The sequence below is a fragment of the Nomascus leucogenys genome, chromosome 3 (genome assembly GCF_006542625.1).
Source record: "Nomascus leucogenys isolate Asia chromosome 3, Asia_NLE_v1, whole genome shotgun sequence".
Taxonomy (NCBI): domain Eukaryota; kingdom Metazoa; phylum Chordata; class Mammalia; order Primates; family Hylobatidae; genus Nomascus; species Nomascus leucogenys.
In genome coordinates this window covers 13387299-13404303 of record NC_044383.1, presented here as the reverse complement: position 1 = coordinate 13404303, position 17005 = coordinate 13387299, and positions in this window count along the sequence as shown.

Here is a 17005-nt window from a genome sequence, read left to right as displayed (position 1 = left end):
ATATCTATATATAAAATGAGTTATGAGATAATTTATAATATGAGATTAATAGCTATTGCTATTGGATTATTTATATATATAATCCTATATATAGTATATATATAGAATTATATTACATATATAATCCTATATATAGTATATATATAGAATTATATTACATATATAATCCTATATATAGTATATATATATAGAATTATATTACATATATATATAATCCAATAGCAATAGCGTGTGATGAAGGTTACATCTTAATTATAGAACCATGGAACTAAAAATGGCACTAAAGTTAATAATGTGCAGGGTTTTAAAAAAATTCCAAGGTGGGTTAAGCAAGTGTTTGAATATCATTTTGAAAAGTATAATTTAATCTATTTCCACATGGCATGAATGAAATAGCATGCACATTTAAATGTGATACATATCAAACATTAACATGCAGCTTTCAAACTGATATTTCAACAGGAGCCAGGCAGATAACACCAAAGGAAGTTGTTGGTGTGTTTCCCTAGGGAGGGGTGATAGGGACTGAGGGAAACCAGTGGGTACCTGGCTGGTAGAGGAGCAGCCACTGTTTGGTCCTGGCCAGTGCCTGCCAGGTGGGAGTGTGGGTCCAGGGTGGTCAGATCTTTTGATTTTTCAAGAGAAATGGACAATTCCTATTTTCATGAGAAATCTCATTTTATAACAATCTGTCAGCCAAACAAACAAAACAAAACAAAAAGCCCAAAGACCAAAAAAAAAAAAAACAAAAAAAAAACCCCACAAAACAAACTGTGTTTGTGGAACAGATACAGTCTATGGGACACCTGCTTATGCCCTGAGTGGGGGGAGGGAATTTCTACTTGAGACTAAACTAGGACCCTAAGGACTTCAGGATATGGTTTTGTTGCCTGGGTAATGTGGGTGTTCTTAGGAGGACAAAGAATTCCTCTGTGAGGAGGTCTCGTGAGTTTGCATGCAGATGTGACCTTCTCAGAGTGAAGGGGACAGCATGGTGACCCTAGAGAGGCTGCTTGGCTGTCACAGCCTCCTCCTCAGAAGGCTGAGCCTCCACAATGTCTGGTCGCTTTTCTGCAGTCAGGTTTTGTTGCTGTCCGATTGGACATGTGAACAGTTAAATCTTGTGCCATTGCCTGCTGGGTGCAGATTAAATGCCCAAGAATACAGACTCCATGGGTGTTTGAGGCATGCCCCCTCTGGAGTCTCTCTGGCACCACTGGTCTCTCTGCACCTGCATCAGGGTTAACCCTCTCCTGTGGTTAATTCTGCGTGGTAGTGTCCTCTGGAGCTCTGAGTTACACCAGGGGTGCTCCCCAGGCACTTAGGTACTCCCCAGGTCTTTGTGGAAACTCCAAAGAAAACAAATCCACCTCGAGCAAGGCCCTGCTTCTCCCTGCCTTCCCTTATTGATTGTACAGCTGAAATTACAACCTGTTCTAATTGGGGTTCTTCCAAAAGCCTACCCTGAGACAAGCATTTGAGTGCACGTTGGTTTATTTGGGAGTTAATATCGAGAGTCACTAGTGAGGAAGTAGGGAAGATGAGACAGGGAAGGGAGATGAGCCCACAGAGTGTGTTAATGAGTGGGCATCCCTGTGCAACAGGGCTCAGTCCCAGGAACTCTCTGCAGAACCTCTGAAAGAACACGCTGGCAGAGAATGGGGAGACTGGGCCATTTGTCCTCCGATTCTACCTTCCTTTGGTTGAGGGCTGTTCTGGGGAGGGGTGGTAGTGACATTAGGCTGTTCACTCTTCTGGGCTGTGCCTGCTTGCACTGGAGCCAACTCCTGTGGGGGCTTGCAGTGGTGAGCTGTCTGCATGCTGGAAAGTCCCACAGCTACAGGTGAGCTCAGGTGGGCCAGGGAGATGCAGGGTCAAGCACGAACAACATCTATCTGTCTTCTCTACAGCCTGTGTCTGAGAGTCACAAGGGATAGATAAAACAAGGTCATCTGGGAACAAATGATAGCTGGAGCTCTGATTTGCTACATGTGATATGATTCTGCCTCCCCTGTAGGTTTTCATCTTTGACTTTTGGTTTTCTTTCTTTCTTTTGTTTTCTTTTTTGAGATGGCATCTCACTCTGTCTGCCAGGCTGGAGTGCAGTGGCACGGTCTCAGCTCACTGCAAACTCCGCCTCCAGGGTTCACACCATTCTCCTACCTCAGCCTCCCCAGTAGCTGGGATTACAGGCACCCGCCACCACGCCCGGCTAATTTTTTGTATTTTTTTTAGTAGAGACGGGGTTTCACTGTGTTAGCCAGGATGGTCTCGATCACCTGACCTCGTGATCCGCCCGCCTCTGCCTCCCAAAGTGCTGGGATTACAGGCGTGAGCCACCGCGTCCGGCCTACTTTTGGTTTTAACTCTGTATTCCCCATGGATGACCCTGGCCTCTCTGGGGTATTCACACGGAGGTCTGCACTCATTTCAATGGGCCGCCAGGGGGCACAAGACTATTCTGAATCTTTGGCCAAGACCAAAGGAGGATTTGGATTAGCCTATAAAGCTCATTTGTAGGGGAGAAACCTCAACACAGATACAAATTTGGCATATGCAGTGAAAACACAATTAACCATTCAAGAATTGCCTCTAGCTGCCATAACATGAAGGAGTTTTTGTTTGTTTTTTTTTTTTGCTTTTGTTGTTGTTGTTGTTGTTGAGATGGGATCTCATTATGTTGCCCAGGCGGGGTATAAACCCTCTGTAAATTCAGAGATTACTTGGCTCTGTACTGGATCTGAATACAGACACCCCTCAGCAAAGAGGCAGAAATGAAACCATCAAAGATATTAAAATAGTTTAAATAGAAATGACCACAATTCTGGCATGTGTTTGGGATACTTTCCCATGGAATACTTATGCTCTGGGTCTCACAGATGGAATCTCTTGCTTCAGTAACAGGCTTAAGCCAATGGGAGATTGAAAGCCAAGGTCAATTGTATGGAAAAGCCAAGAGTGCTGATTTGACATTACAGGCTGTAGAAGTCAGTGCAGTGTTTTGGCTGGGGAACGTGGTAAACTTCTGAACATAAGGTTTCACGTTGACACAGTCGTTTTGGAATCAGAAGTCTCCAGGGTCAGGGATTATGGCCTCTTGGGTTTAGATTGCAAAGTGTCAGAGGTGATGGGTAGAGTCTGCCAGAGGTGGGGTGCCCCCATCCCACAGGGTCCCCAGCGCTCCTGCCTAGAGTAAACACACTTACGATGACAACTATTTCTATTAATTGAGTGGCTTATTTATGTATTATTCAACAGCGAGTTTACTGAGTCCTTTTGAAATGTCAGGCACTGTGCTAAATGTTGGGAATTCATTAGGGAATAAGACAGATGCAGGCTGGGTGCAGTGGCTCACACCTGAGTTCGAGACCAGCCTGGACAACATACAAAAATTAGCTGGGTGTGGTGGTGGATGCCTGTAATCCCAGCCACTCAGGAGACTGCGGCATGAGAATTGCTTGAACCATGGAGGTGGAGGTTGCAGTGAGCCAAGATCGCGCCAGTGCACTCCAGCCTGGGTGACAGAGTGAGACTCTGTCTCAAAGAAAACAACAACAAAAAACAAACAAAAAACAGATGCATGACCTGCCATCCTGGAGATTACCATTTAATAGAGAAACCAGACAAGAAAACCCCCAAAACACCCCCTGCTCCCACAAAAAAGAAAAGAAACAAATTACTAGACCATTTTCAACTGTGATGGATATGATGACCTGGGTGGGAGTGTGTGGGGGAGGGGGACTAAGAGAAACCGCCCAGGAGAAGTCGCCCAGGAGACAAGGTTGTAGCAGAGAGGCGATATGGTATGAAGCAGCTGGCAGGGAAGAGCAGGGAGCTGGGGAAAACCACATGTAAAGTCTGCAAATCAATGATAAGAAAAGCTGTGCATTTGAGCAATTTGTAGATAAATATTGTGTTTGTAGCTGTTTTTGGAGATAGACAGATCTGAGCCACTAACCCATCTTGGCCACTTCTTAGTGACGAGGTCTTGGAAAAAGATAGCCTGGCACAGCCTTGTTTTTCTCATCTGTAATCACATAGGGTGTGAAGGGAGGAGAGAGGATGGGAAGAGGTTGACCTGCTCCTGGCACTGTGGCTTTCAGCTTTGGATGTTACCTAGAACACAGGAAGCATCTGAAAATACCGACACCCAGGCTGCTCACAGGCCAATGGCCCCAGAGGCTTCAGGGATGGGGTTGTGGCACCAGGTTTTTGTTTTTGTTTTTTTTTTTAAAGCTCCCAGGTGATTCCAATGCATGCCGGGTTGAGAACATCCACTTAAGCATGACGTGTTCAGCTCCACAGCTTGGAAGCATCTATACCTATCATTTGAAAATGTAGAAATGATTGAATCTCCCCAAAGCCTACGTACTGCTTTGTTTTTCAGTCCTTGTGGGCTTCTGGTCAGTTGATCCACCATGGCTGTTGTTTCAAGTTCAGCATTCATGTTGGGAATTTTGGAAAAACCTTTTTATTGAAGTGCACTATACACACATATCCTAATTGTACAGCTTGAAGAATTGTCATAAGGTGAACACACCTGTGTAACCAGCATGAAGGTTGAGAATTAGGTCTTTATTCTCCCAAGAGCCCTTGAATGCCCGTAGCAGTTACTACCCCCATCCCATCCCCATAGGTCATCCCTAGCCTGACTCTTAACAGCTGCACTGGGATTGAACTCCAGGTTGGCCTCATTATCCAGAGATGCAGATAGCCAGGCATGGTGACTCATGCCTGTAGTCCAGCTACTTTGGAGGCCAAGGCAGGAGGATCACTGGAGCCCAGGAGTTCAAGTCCAGCCTTGGTAACATAGTGAGACTCTGTGTCAAAAAAATGTATACACATATGTGTGTATATATATGTAATTATATTTAAACATATGAAATATATAAAATTATATATTTTATACATATTTTATATATATATATGTATATATATCTTGCTTTTGTGAGTCAGAAATCAGCAAGAGGCACACCCAGAAACCACAGGGCACCTTCCTGTCACTTAGGAGTTGATAGTGCTGCAAAATCAGGGAAATACTTTTGGGCAGGAACCAAGACCCCTGCTGGCTGAGGAAGTGGTGCAGTGATTGTGTGCTGGGCTCTGGAGTCAGACAGATCCCCTAGATTTGGGACTGCTTCTACCATTCCCTAGCTAGGTGACTTTGGGCAGCCTTTGGGCAGTTGAGTAACCTCTCAAAGACTCAGTCTCACCATCTGTAAAATGGACACTAAAGTATCCAGTTTTCCATCTGCTAGATTATGGCAAGGATGACATCAAGTATGGCACATGAACAATTCAGTTCAGTGCCTGTCACACAGTAAATGCTGAATAAATGTTAGCTCTTCGTTTGACACAAATAGTTATGAAATTCCCATGGAGAATATGTGGCTCAATTTATGAAACACACACTTGAAATCTTTTCTTGCTTCTCTCCATTGTATTAGTTCAAATCGCTATAGAGTTTGTGTTGGTTTCTTTTAAGCAATTTCTTTGATAAAATACACACAACAGAATTTACTATCTTAACCATTTCCAAGGTACAATTCAGTAGTGTTAAGTATATTCGCACTGTTGTGCAACCATCACCACCACCCATTTTCAAAACTCTTCTCATCCTGCAAAACTGAAACTGTATACTCATTATACATCTTTCCAATCCCCTCTCCCCACAGTAGATTCATTCTACTTTATGAATCTGACTACTCTAGGTACCTCATATAAGTGGAATCATTCGGTATTTGTCTTTTTGTGACTTAATTATTTCACGTAGCAGAATGTCCTCTGGTTTCATCCATGTTATAGCAGGTGTCCAAATTTCCTTTCATTTTAAGGCTGCATAATATTCCATTGACCATATAGACAATATTTGGTCTATCCATTTATCCAAGAGATGTTTGGATTGCTTCTACCTCTTAGCGATTATGAATAATGCTGCTGTGAACATGGGCATACAAATATATCTTTGAGACTTTGCTTCTAATTCTTTCAGATGCACATCCAGAAGTGGAATTGTTGGATCATATGGTAATTCTATTTTTAATTTTTTGAGGAGCTACTATATTGTTTTCAACAATGGCAGCACCATTTTATTTTAATTAATTAATTAATTTACTTATGAGATGGAGTTTCGCTCTTGTTGCCCAGGCCAGAGTGCAATGGCATGATCTTGGCTCACTGCCACCTCCACCTCCCGGGTTCAAGTGATTCTCCTGCCTCAGCCTCACAAGTAGCTGGGATTACAGGTATGTGCCACGATGCCTGGCTAATTTTGTATTTTTCGTAGAGATGGGTTTTCACTATGTTGACCAGGCTGGTCTTGAACTCCTGACCTCAAGTGATCTGCCCCCTTGGCCTCCCAAAGTGCTGGGATTACAGGCGTGAGCCACTGTGTCTGGCCAGTGGCACCATTTTATATTCCCACCAGAGATGCATAGGGTTCTAACTTCCCCACATCCTCACCAACATTTGTTAGTTTCTGTTTGTTTTGTTTTTATAATAGCCATCCCAGTGGGTGCGATGCATTGGTTTCTTGGAAAAGCATGCATTTGCCACCTGCTCCTGAAGTCCCAGGCCTCACTTAGGTGCCACCTGTGTTGGCTGGAAGCACAGCTGATGACCACTGTTGAGTTTTCCAGGGTGAACGGATGCTGGTAGAGCTGAAGTTCTGCCCATGGAGGGTTTTAAAGGGTGACAGAGTGCACAGAAATCTGTATAAGTTGTTTGGAATTCACTTATTTACATGTTTGAACTCAATTTTTACAAAATCTGCCACGGGGGAATACTGTCAAGCAGAAACAAAAATCACGTAGCCTAGAGGCTGTTAGCTTCTGTACAGGTATCACTTTACAAGACTTAATGATATTTTTCATTTCATTTTATTTTTTAATTTAATTTTTTTTTTTTGACACAAGAATCTTGCCGTGTTGCCCAGGCTGGAGTGCAGTGGCACTATCTTGGCTCACTGAAACCTCCACCCTCCATGTTCAAGTGATTCTCATGTCTCAGCCTCACCAGTAGCTGGGATTGCAGGTGCCAACCACCATGCCTGGCTAATGTTTGTATTTTTAGTAGAGATAGGGTTTCACCATGTTGGTCGGGCTGGTTTTGAACTCCTGATCTCAAGTGATCCACCTGCCTCGGCCTCCCAAAGCGCTGGGATTACAAGTGTGAGCCACCTTGCCCGGCCAATATTTTTCAAATAGTTTATTGGTATCACATATTTACTAAATACACAACAAGAGCTGCAGAAAGGTCTGTACTGAGTATGTCTGCCAGAGCCCTGAAAGTGGGAGTGTATTTATGAAATATATGTCTTTTTCCCCCTGCATACAGAATTAATAAGGATTTTTCATGAAGAATCCAAACATTGGAGAAAGAATGTCAAATGTGAAAGCCCCTAGAATTCCATCCTCCATATAAAACCACTGCTAAGAGTTGGTGCATGGTCCTTCAAATACATAAAAACGTATGTGTGTAGGGTAATGCCCCTGAGAGCAATAACTGAAGCATACCCTTAGAATGATGCTGTATGGCAGACACACCTGAATGTGTTCTGAGATAGGGAATCCAGGCATGGCCAAGCCAGAGTCTCATTCCTTGTCTATGTTAAACATCTGAGCCCCTGGCCCATCCGGTGGAACACGGGCTGTATGGGGGATTGAGGCCCTGAGTTTTCGGATAAATGAAGGTTGCCAGATGGAGGTCATTAAAGGGAGAATGTTAAGTGAAAATGCTATAGAAACTGCATGATGTTCACAAGTAGTTGCAGGTTTTCCTGTCTAGCCTGCCACCACTGGAGTGTATGTAAGGTGGATATGTTGTCCAGGCCACTGCCACTGGACTCTCTCCACTGTATGTAGCTCCTAATAAAACCCCATGTCTTGTTTGCTGGCTCTGGGTCTCTTCTTCAGCCTCTTGAACCTGGTGGCTTCCCTACTGAGGTTAACAGGGGTTCAGCACAACAGTGTGTACTCACATTTTCTTTTTGGAAACATGTACTTCAGTGCAGAGCATCAATATGTATTTTCACAACTGCACTTTTTACTGTGACTTCCCAGGGAGTGGGCTTCTCCGTCTGGTTGTTTTTTTGTCTTTGTTTTTGGTTTTTTTTGGAATGCATTTTTTTTATACTTTAAGTTCTGGGATACATGTGCAGAACATGCAAGATTGTTACATAGGTATACATGTGCCATGGTGGTTTGCTATACCCATCAACCCATCATCTACATTAGGTATTTCTCCTAATGCCATCCCTCCTCTTGCACCCCACCCCTTGACAGGCCCCAGTGTGTGATGTTCCCCTCCCTGTGCCCATGTGTTCTCATTGTTCAGCTCCCACTTATGAATGAAAACATGCAGTGTTTAGTTTTCTGTTCCTGTGTTAGTTTGCTGAGAATTATGGCTTCCAGCTTCATCCATATCTCTGCAAAGGACCTGAACTTATTCTTCTTTATGGCTGCATAGTATTCCATGGTGTATATGTGCCACATTTTCTTTATCCAGTCTAACATTGATGGGCATTTGGGTTGGTTCCAAGTCTTTGCTATTGTGAACAATGCTGCAATAAACATACGTGTGTATGTGTTTTTATAGTAGAATGATTTATAATCCTTTGGGTATATACCCAGTAATGGGATTGCTGGGTCAAATGGTATTTCTAGTTCTAGATCCTTGAGGAATTGCCACACTGTCTTCCATAATGGTTGAACTAATTTACACTCCCACCAACAGTGTAAAAGCATTCCTATTTCTCCAAATCCTTTCCAGCATCTGTTGTTTCTTGACTTTTTAATGATCGTCATTCTAACTGGAGTGAGATGGTATCTCAATTGTGGTTTTGATTTGCATTTCTCTAATGACCAGTGATGATGAATTTTATTTCATATGTTTGTTGGCAGCATAAATGTCTTCTTTTGAGAAGTGTCTGTTCATATCTTTTGCCCACTTTCTGATGGGTTTTTTTTTTCTTGTAAATTTGTTTAAGTTCCTTGTAGATTCTGGATATTAGACCTTTGTCAGATAAGTAGATTGCAAAAATTTTCTCCCATTCTGTAGTTTGCCTGTTCACTCTGATGATAGTTTCTTTTGCCATGCAGAAGCTCTTTAGTTTAATTAGATCCCATTTGTCAATTTTGGCTTTTGTTGCCATTGCTTTTGGTGTTTTAGTCATGAAGTCTTTGCCCATGCCTATGTCCTGAACGGTACTGCCTAGGTTTTCTTCTAAGGTTTTTATGGTTTTAGGTCTTACATTTAAATCTTTGATTCATCTTGTGTTAATTTTTGTATAAAGTGTAAGGAAGGGGTCCAGTTTCAGTTTTCTGCATATGGCTAGCCAGTTTTCCCATCACCATTTATTAAATAGGGAATCCTTTCCCCATTGCTTGGTTTTGTCAGGTTTGTCAAAGATCAGATAGTTGTAGATGTGTGGTATTATTTCTGAGGGCTCTGTTCTGTTCCATTGGTCTGTATCTCTGTTTTGGTACCAGTACCATGCTATTTTGGTTACTGTAGCCTCGTAGTAGTTTGAAGTCAGGTAGCACGATGCATCTAGCTTTGTTCTTTTTGCTTAGGATTGTCTTGGGTATACGGGCTCTTTTTTGGTTCCATATGAAGTTTAAAGTAGTTTTTTCTAATTCTGTGAAGAAAGTCAATGGTAGCTTGATGGGGATGGCATTGAATCTATAAATTACTTTGAGCAGTATGGCCATTTTCATGATACTGGTTCTTCCTACTCATGAGCATGGAATGTTTTTCCATTTGTTTGTGTCCTCTGTTATTTCCTTGAGCAGTGGTTTGTAGTTCTTCTTGAAGAGGTCCTTCACATCCCTTGTAAGTTGTATTCCTAGCTATTTTATTCTCTTTGTAGCAATTGTGAATGGGAGTTTGCTCATGATTTGGCTCTCTGTTTGTCTATTATTGGTGTATAGGAATGCTTGTGAGTTTTGCATATTGATTTTGTATCCTGACACTTTGCTGAAGTTGCTTATCAGCTTAAGGAGTTTTTGGGCTGAGACGATAGGGTTTTCTAAATATAAAATTATGTCATCTGCAAACAGATAATTTGACTTCCTCTCTTCCTATTTGAATATGCTTTATTTCCTTCTCTTGCCTGATGTCCCTGGCCAGAACTTCCAATACTATGTTGAATAGGAGTAGTGAGAGAGGGCATCCTTGTCTTGTGCCGGTTTTCAAAGGGAATGCTTCCAGCTTTTGCCCATTCAGTATGATATTGGCTGTGGGTTTGTCATAAATAGCTCTTATTATTTTGAGATATGTTCCATTAATACCTAGTTTATTGAGTGTTTTCAGCATGAAGGGATATTGAATTTTATCGAAGGCCTTTTCTGCATCTATTGAGATAATCTTGTGGTTTTTGTCATTGGTTCTGTTTATGTGATGCATTATGTTTATCAATTTGCATATGTTGAACCAGCCTTGCATCCCAGGGATGAAGCTGACTTGATCGTGGTGGATAGGCTTTTTAATGTGCTGCTGGATTCAGTTTGCCAGTATTTTATGCCCATCAGGGATATTGGCCTGAAATTTTCTTTTTTTGTTGTGTCTCTGCCAGGTTTTGGTATCAGGATCATGCTGGCCTCAGCAAATGAGTTAAAGAGGAGTCCCTCTTTTTGTATTGTTCGGAATAGTTTCAGAAGGAATGGTACCAGCTCCTCTTTGTACCTCTGGTAGAATTCGGCTGTGAATCTGTCTGGTCCTGGGCTTTTTTTGTTTGGTAGGCTATTAATTACTGCCTCAACTTCAGAACTTGTTATTGGTCTGTTTAGGGATTCAGCATCTTCTTGGTTTAGTCTTGGGAGGGTGTATGTGTCCAGGAATTTATGCATTTCTTCTAGATTTTCTAGTTTTTTTTTTGCATAGAGGTGTTTATAGTATTCTTTGATAGTAGTTTGTATTTCTGTGGGATCATTGGTTATCTCCCCTTTATCATTTTTTATTGTGTCTATTTGATTTTTCTCTCTTTTCTTCTTTATTAGTCTGGCTAGCAGTATATCTATTTTGTTAATCTTTTCAAAAAACCAGCTCCTGGATTCATTGATTTTTTGAAGGGTTTTTCATATCTCTATCTCCTTCAGTTCTGCTCTGATCTTAGTTATTTCCTGTCTTCTGCTAGCTTTTGAATTTGTTTGCTCTTGCTTCTCTAGTTCTTTTAATTGTGATGGTAGGGTGTTGATTTTAGAGCTTTCCCGCTTTCTCCTATGGGCATTTAGTGCTATAAATTTCCCTCTAAACACTGCTTTAGCTGTGTTCCAGAGATTCTGGTATGTTGTGTCTTTTTCTCATTTGTTGCAAATAACTTATTTATTTCTGCCTTAATTTCGTTATTTACCCAGTAGTCATTCAGAAGCAGGCTGTTCAGTTTCCATGTAGTTGCGTGGTTTTGAATGAGTTTCTTTTTTTTTCGTTTTTTCTTTTCTTTTTTTTGAGACGGAGTCTCGTTCTGTCATCCAGGCTGGAGTGCAGTGGCGTGATCTCGGCTCACAGCAACCTTCGCCTCCTGGGTTCAAGCGATTCTCCTGCCTCAGCCTCTTGAGTAGCTGGGAATACAGGTGCCCGCCACCATGCCTGGGTAATTTTTTGCATTTTTAGTAGAGATGGGGTTTCACTATGTTGGCCAGACTGGTCTTGAACTCCTGACCTCATGATCCATCTGCCTTGGAAGATGGATCACTCATTGAGTGAGTTTCTTACGCCTGAGTTCTAATTTGATTGCACTGTGGTCTGAGAGAGTGTTTGTTATGATTTCTGTTCTCTTGCATTTGCTGAGGGTGTTTTACTTCCAATTATGTGGTCAATTTTAGAAGAAGTGTTATGTGGTGCTGAGAAGAATGTATATTCTGTTGATTTAGGGTGGAGAACTCTGTAGATGTCTATTAGGTCTACTTGGTTTAGAGCTGAGTTCAAATCGTGAATATCCTTGTTAATTTTCTGTCTCATTGATCTGTCTAACATTGATAGTGGGGCGTTAAAGTCTCCCACTATTATTGTGTGGGAGCCTAAGTCTCTTTGTAGGTCTCTAAGAACTTGCTTTATGAATCTTGGTGCTGCTGTATTGGGTGCATATATATTTAGGATAGTTAGCTCTTCTTGTTGCATTGGTCCCTCTACCATTATGTAATGACCTTCTTTGTCTTTTTTGATCTTTGTTGGTTTAAAGTCTATTCTATCAGAGACTAGGATTGCAACCTGTGCTTTTTTTTGCTTTCTGTTTGCTTGGTTAAACTTTCTCCATCCCTTTATTTTGAGCCTATGTGTTTTTTGCACATAAGATGGGTCTCCTGAATACAGCACACTGATGGGTCTTGACTCTTTATCCAATTTGCCAGCTGTGCTTTTTAATTGGGGCATTTAGCCTGTTTACATTTAAGGTTAATATTGTTATGTGTGAATTTGATCCTGTCATTGTGATGCTAGCTGGTTATTTTGCCCATTAGTCAATGCAGTTTCTTCATACTGTTGATGGTCTTTACATTTTGGTTTGTTTTTGCAGTGGTGGTAGCGGTTTTTCCTTTCTATATTTGGTGCTTCCTTCAGGAACTCTTGTAACGCAAGCCTGGTGGTGACAAAATCCCTCAGCATTTGCTTGTCTGTAAAGGATTTTATTTCTTCTTCATTTATGAAGCTTAGTTTGGCTGGATATGAAATTCTGGGCTGAAAATTCTTTTCTTTAAGAATGTTGAATATTGGCCTCCACTCTCTTCTGGCTTGTAGGGTTTCTGTAGACAGATCTGCTGTTAGTCTAATGGGCTTCCCTTTGTGGGTGACCCGACCTTTCTCTCTGGCTGCCCTTAACAATTTTTCTTTCATTTCCACTTTAGCAGAGGCAAAAAGGATCTCAGATGTAATTTAAGAAGGGCTTGCCCCCTTCTTTAGAAATGAGGAGAAAAGGCCTTGAATAGAGATGGCTTTTGACCATCATCACACAGCTGATCAGGGGCAGAGAAGTCTACATTCCCTGTCCCCCACCTGGCTCTGAATCCAGTGCTCTTCCTGCCTCACTTGCTGTCCTTTCAGGGGTCATGCCATCCCCTGCCCAAATCCCCAAGCCAGAGACACGAAGGCAGCACTCACTGTTTGCAGTCCATATTAACAAATTTGCTTACTCACTAAAACATATTTGTAACCCCAGAAGTCAGTATGCAGGCATTTTCATGGGCATTCACAGACATGTGCAGAGCAGCAAAACAATTGAGTCACCCAACATGCATGTTCCCAGCTGAAATGGAACAAGACTATGTTCTGCCTTCTTGTTTCCACTCTCATACTATAAACAAGTGTTCTTTTAATGGTTTATTTAATGCCACTTTTTTTTGCATTGTTGTGCTTTTTGCTGGTGATTTCACTGTTTATAATGACATACCACTGAAGCACCATCTGTTGTTTTTAAGGGTAGGAAGGTTGTGATATATATTACAGAGAAAATACATGTATCATGTATTATAGAAGCTCCATTCAGGCATGAGTTACAGTGTTGTTTGCCATGAGTTCAATGTTAATGAATCAACAACATCTATTAAGTAAGGTGCCTTTAAACAAAAACACACATTTACAAGTTACATATTAATTGGCTGATGAAAAGCTTGTGACCAGACGCTCATGGGAATCTAACCCTGTATTTCCCCTAGAAACAATGGTTAAGTATTGCTAAGTAAGTGTTCAAGGTGACTTTGTAAAATATAACTACTGTGAATAGTGAGAATCACCTGCATATTCAAATAGGCCATCAACACAGACAGATCACAAAGCAAAAACATGAAAATCATGTAGGAAAGGTAGATGATCAGAACCAGGCCCTGGGCAGGTGCATCTGAGGAGTGAGGCAGAAGGTCAAAGTCCCTGCTCACCCTACTCATCCCTGAGAGAGAGTCTTAGTTTCTAAGTGTTTATTGGGAAGAACAAAGTCCCTCAATTGAGCATTTCTGAAAGTTCATCAGATGTCTACTGAGCATGTGACCAGCATTTGAAAATGTGTCATTCTCAGATCCATGATGATTTTTGAAAGCAAACAGAGCAGGAAGGCCAGAAATTTTGAAAACGAAGAATCACAGCAAATGTATGCATTAGCCTCTCTGCCTCAAATTCTCCCTCCAGTGAACTCTGCTGTCTTTGGAGTCAGTTGGAGCTTTCTTTTGGCTGAACCTCCTGCAGCCCTGGCTCTGGCACTAGTCTTTGATTCTTGCAAAAACAAAACAAAACACACACAAAAAAACAGACTGAGGATTCTCAGGCAAGATGGCCAAATAGGAACAGCTCCGGTCTGCAGCTCCCAGAGAGACCAATGCAGAAGGCCGGTGATTTCTGCATTTCCAACTGAGGTACTTGGTTCATCTCACTGGGACTGGTTAGACAGTGGGTGCAGCCCACAGAGGATGAGCAGAAGCAGGGTGGGGTGTTGCCTCACCTGGGAAGTGCAAGGGATTGGGAAACTCCCTCCCCTAGCCAAGGGAAGCCCTGAGGGACTGTGCTGCCTCTTTGTGTTTAAGAGATAATCGCCTTTCTCTTCAAGTCAGCCCTATGGCCCTGTGTTTTCTCATGTCAAGATCTTGAGCCTTAAAATAAAGTACAAAAATCTGTTCATACCTTGACTTGCAAAGAAACATCCTGGCTTGCAATTGTGGAAAGATCGAGGTGACTAATGAGAGTTATCATTATGTAAAGAACATGCAATTCTAGAGCCAGTGGTGCCTTTTCCAAGCGAAGGGGCAATCGAAGGTGTTTGTAGCATGGCTCTGGGTTAATATATAAATAGAGGTGAGTGGTATGGTTAATGCTTCCTAGTGCAATCTCTATGTAACTTTGCTCAGCAGGTGAAATGGCAAGAATAACCTGGCAAAATTTTCAGAGGGAAAATATCCAAGAGAAGACGGCAATGACATGTTTATTATGAAGTGAAATTATTTGTTCTAGGAATTAAGGAGCACCCACCATGTGGATGTACTCAGCCAATCATTTTTAACTAGAGTGAGAAATGATAAAATAAACTTGTGTTATGATAACAGCAATTAATTAAATAAAAGAGTATGCAGTAGGAATTCCCCATTTTTCTTTCTCACAACTAGGAGAGAAGGCACCAAGCATGGGCTGGAGAGGAAGGTGACCTTTCCAGGCAGGCAGGTGAGAAAGCCACTAAAGAACATTCTGAAATTCATGCTTTCTACCACGTTTCTAATGAACATGGCCCAGTTCCCACTGGAAGGTGGAGAAAATCCATAATGTGCTAGAGTGCTTTATTTTTCCTCTCAAATCAGAACCCAATTTGTCATTGCCACGTAAGAAGTGAAAAGGTCATCTTCTCACTTTGAAGTTTCTGAATCATTTAATAGCTAATTTGGACTGCTAATTACTACCTTTCACTTCTGTAATTATTTTGAATTATTGTTCTCCTGCTACTATTAATGGGCTAGGCAGGGGACAATAAAATATGGCTCTAAGTTCCAATTGGTTAGCCTGGCAAATTGAGCCACTTTCAAGTGGCAGAGAGGGCTTTGCTATTTCACTCAGCTTTGCTGGGCCATTGACAAAAAAAAAAAAAAAAAAAAAAAAAAGAAAAAAATCAGCAGCTGAAACATTATTTGCATTTTCCCAATCTGGAACTGCTTTTCATTAATATTTTACATGGCGACCCTCTTTCTGGCTGAGCCCCAGCGATAATGAAGTTAAGCATACTTCCTCCACTATTCTAATTGCTTTTGTGGTCCCCAGATGACCCAAAACACCTGTAGGCTTAATTATCTATCCACAGACCTTCTGGGGTCAGCCATGTGGCCAGAGAGGTTAGGAGAAATCTTGGTCAAACACTGAGAATGAATTAGACATCTTGGGAATGTTTTCAATGTTACGATTCTGGAATGCAATTTCTGTGAACGTAGTCATGTTGGTCTTTTTTTTTTTGAGACTGAGGTTTGCTCTTTTGCCCAGGCCAGACTGCAGTGGCGCTATCTCGACTCACTGGAAGCTCCGCCTCCCGGGTTCACGCCATTCTCCTACCTCAGCCTCCCGAGTAGCTGGGACTACAGGTGCCCGCCACTGTGCCCGGCTAATTTCATATCTTTAGTAGAGACTGTGTTTCACTGTGTTAGCCAAGATGGTCTCAATCTCCTGACCTCATGATCCGCCCACCTTGGCCTCCCAAAGTGCTGGGATTACAGGTGTGAGCCACCGCACCCGGCCATGTTGGTCCTTTTTAAAAGTCATTTTGGTAAAATGTTTCAGGTTGACTTTAGACAGATGATCAATCATGTTGGTGGTAATGACAGAGAATCAAAAAGAATTTGCTGACTTCTCCCAAGCAATAGCCAGAGAGTCTATATTCAGTCCTTAAAACCCAAGTCTATATTCATTCCTTAAGTTCTTAAGAATGCCCTGATATCCTCAAGAAGCCCAGCATCTTAACCACTCATCAACTATCTTGCCAGAGGATCTAGCTGTGGTTATAACTCTGGTGAGGGTGGGGAGGGCCCTGAAAGACAGAAAAAGTTTTTTTTTTTTTTTTTTTTTTTTTTTTTATTATACTTTAGGGTTTTAGGGTACATGTGCACAATGTGCAGGTTTGTTACATATGTATCCATGTGCCATGTTGATTTCCTGCACCCATTAACTCGTCATTTAGCATTAGGTATATCTCCTAATGCTGTCCCTCCCCCCTCCCCCCACCCCACAACAGTCCCCGGAGTGTGATGTTCCCCTTCCTGTGTCCATGAGTTCTCATTGTTCAATTCCCACCTATGAGTGAGAACATGCGGTGTTTGGTTTTTTGTCCTTGCGATAGTTTACTGAGAATGATGTTTTCCAGTTTCATCCATGTCCCTACAAAGGACACGAACTCATCATTTTTTATGGCTGCATAGTATTCCATGGTGTATATGTGCCACATTTTCTTAATCCAGTCTATCGTTGTTGGACATTTGGGTTGGTTCCAACTCTTTGCTATTGTGAATAGTGCCGCAATAAACATACGTGTGCATGTGTCTTTATAGCAGCATGA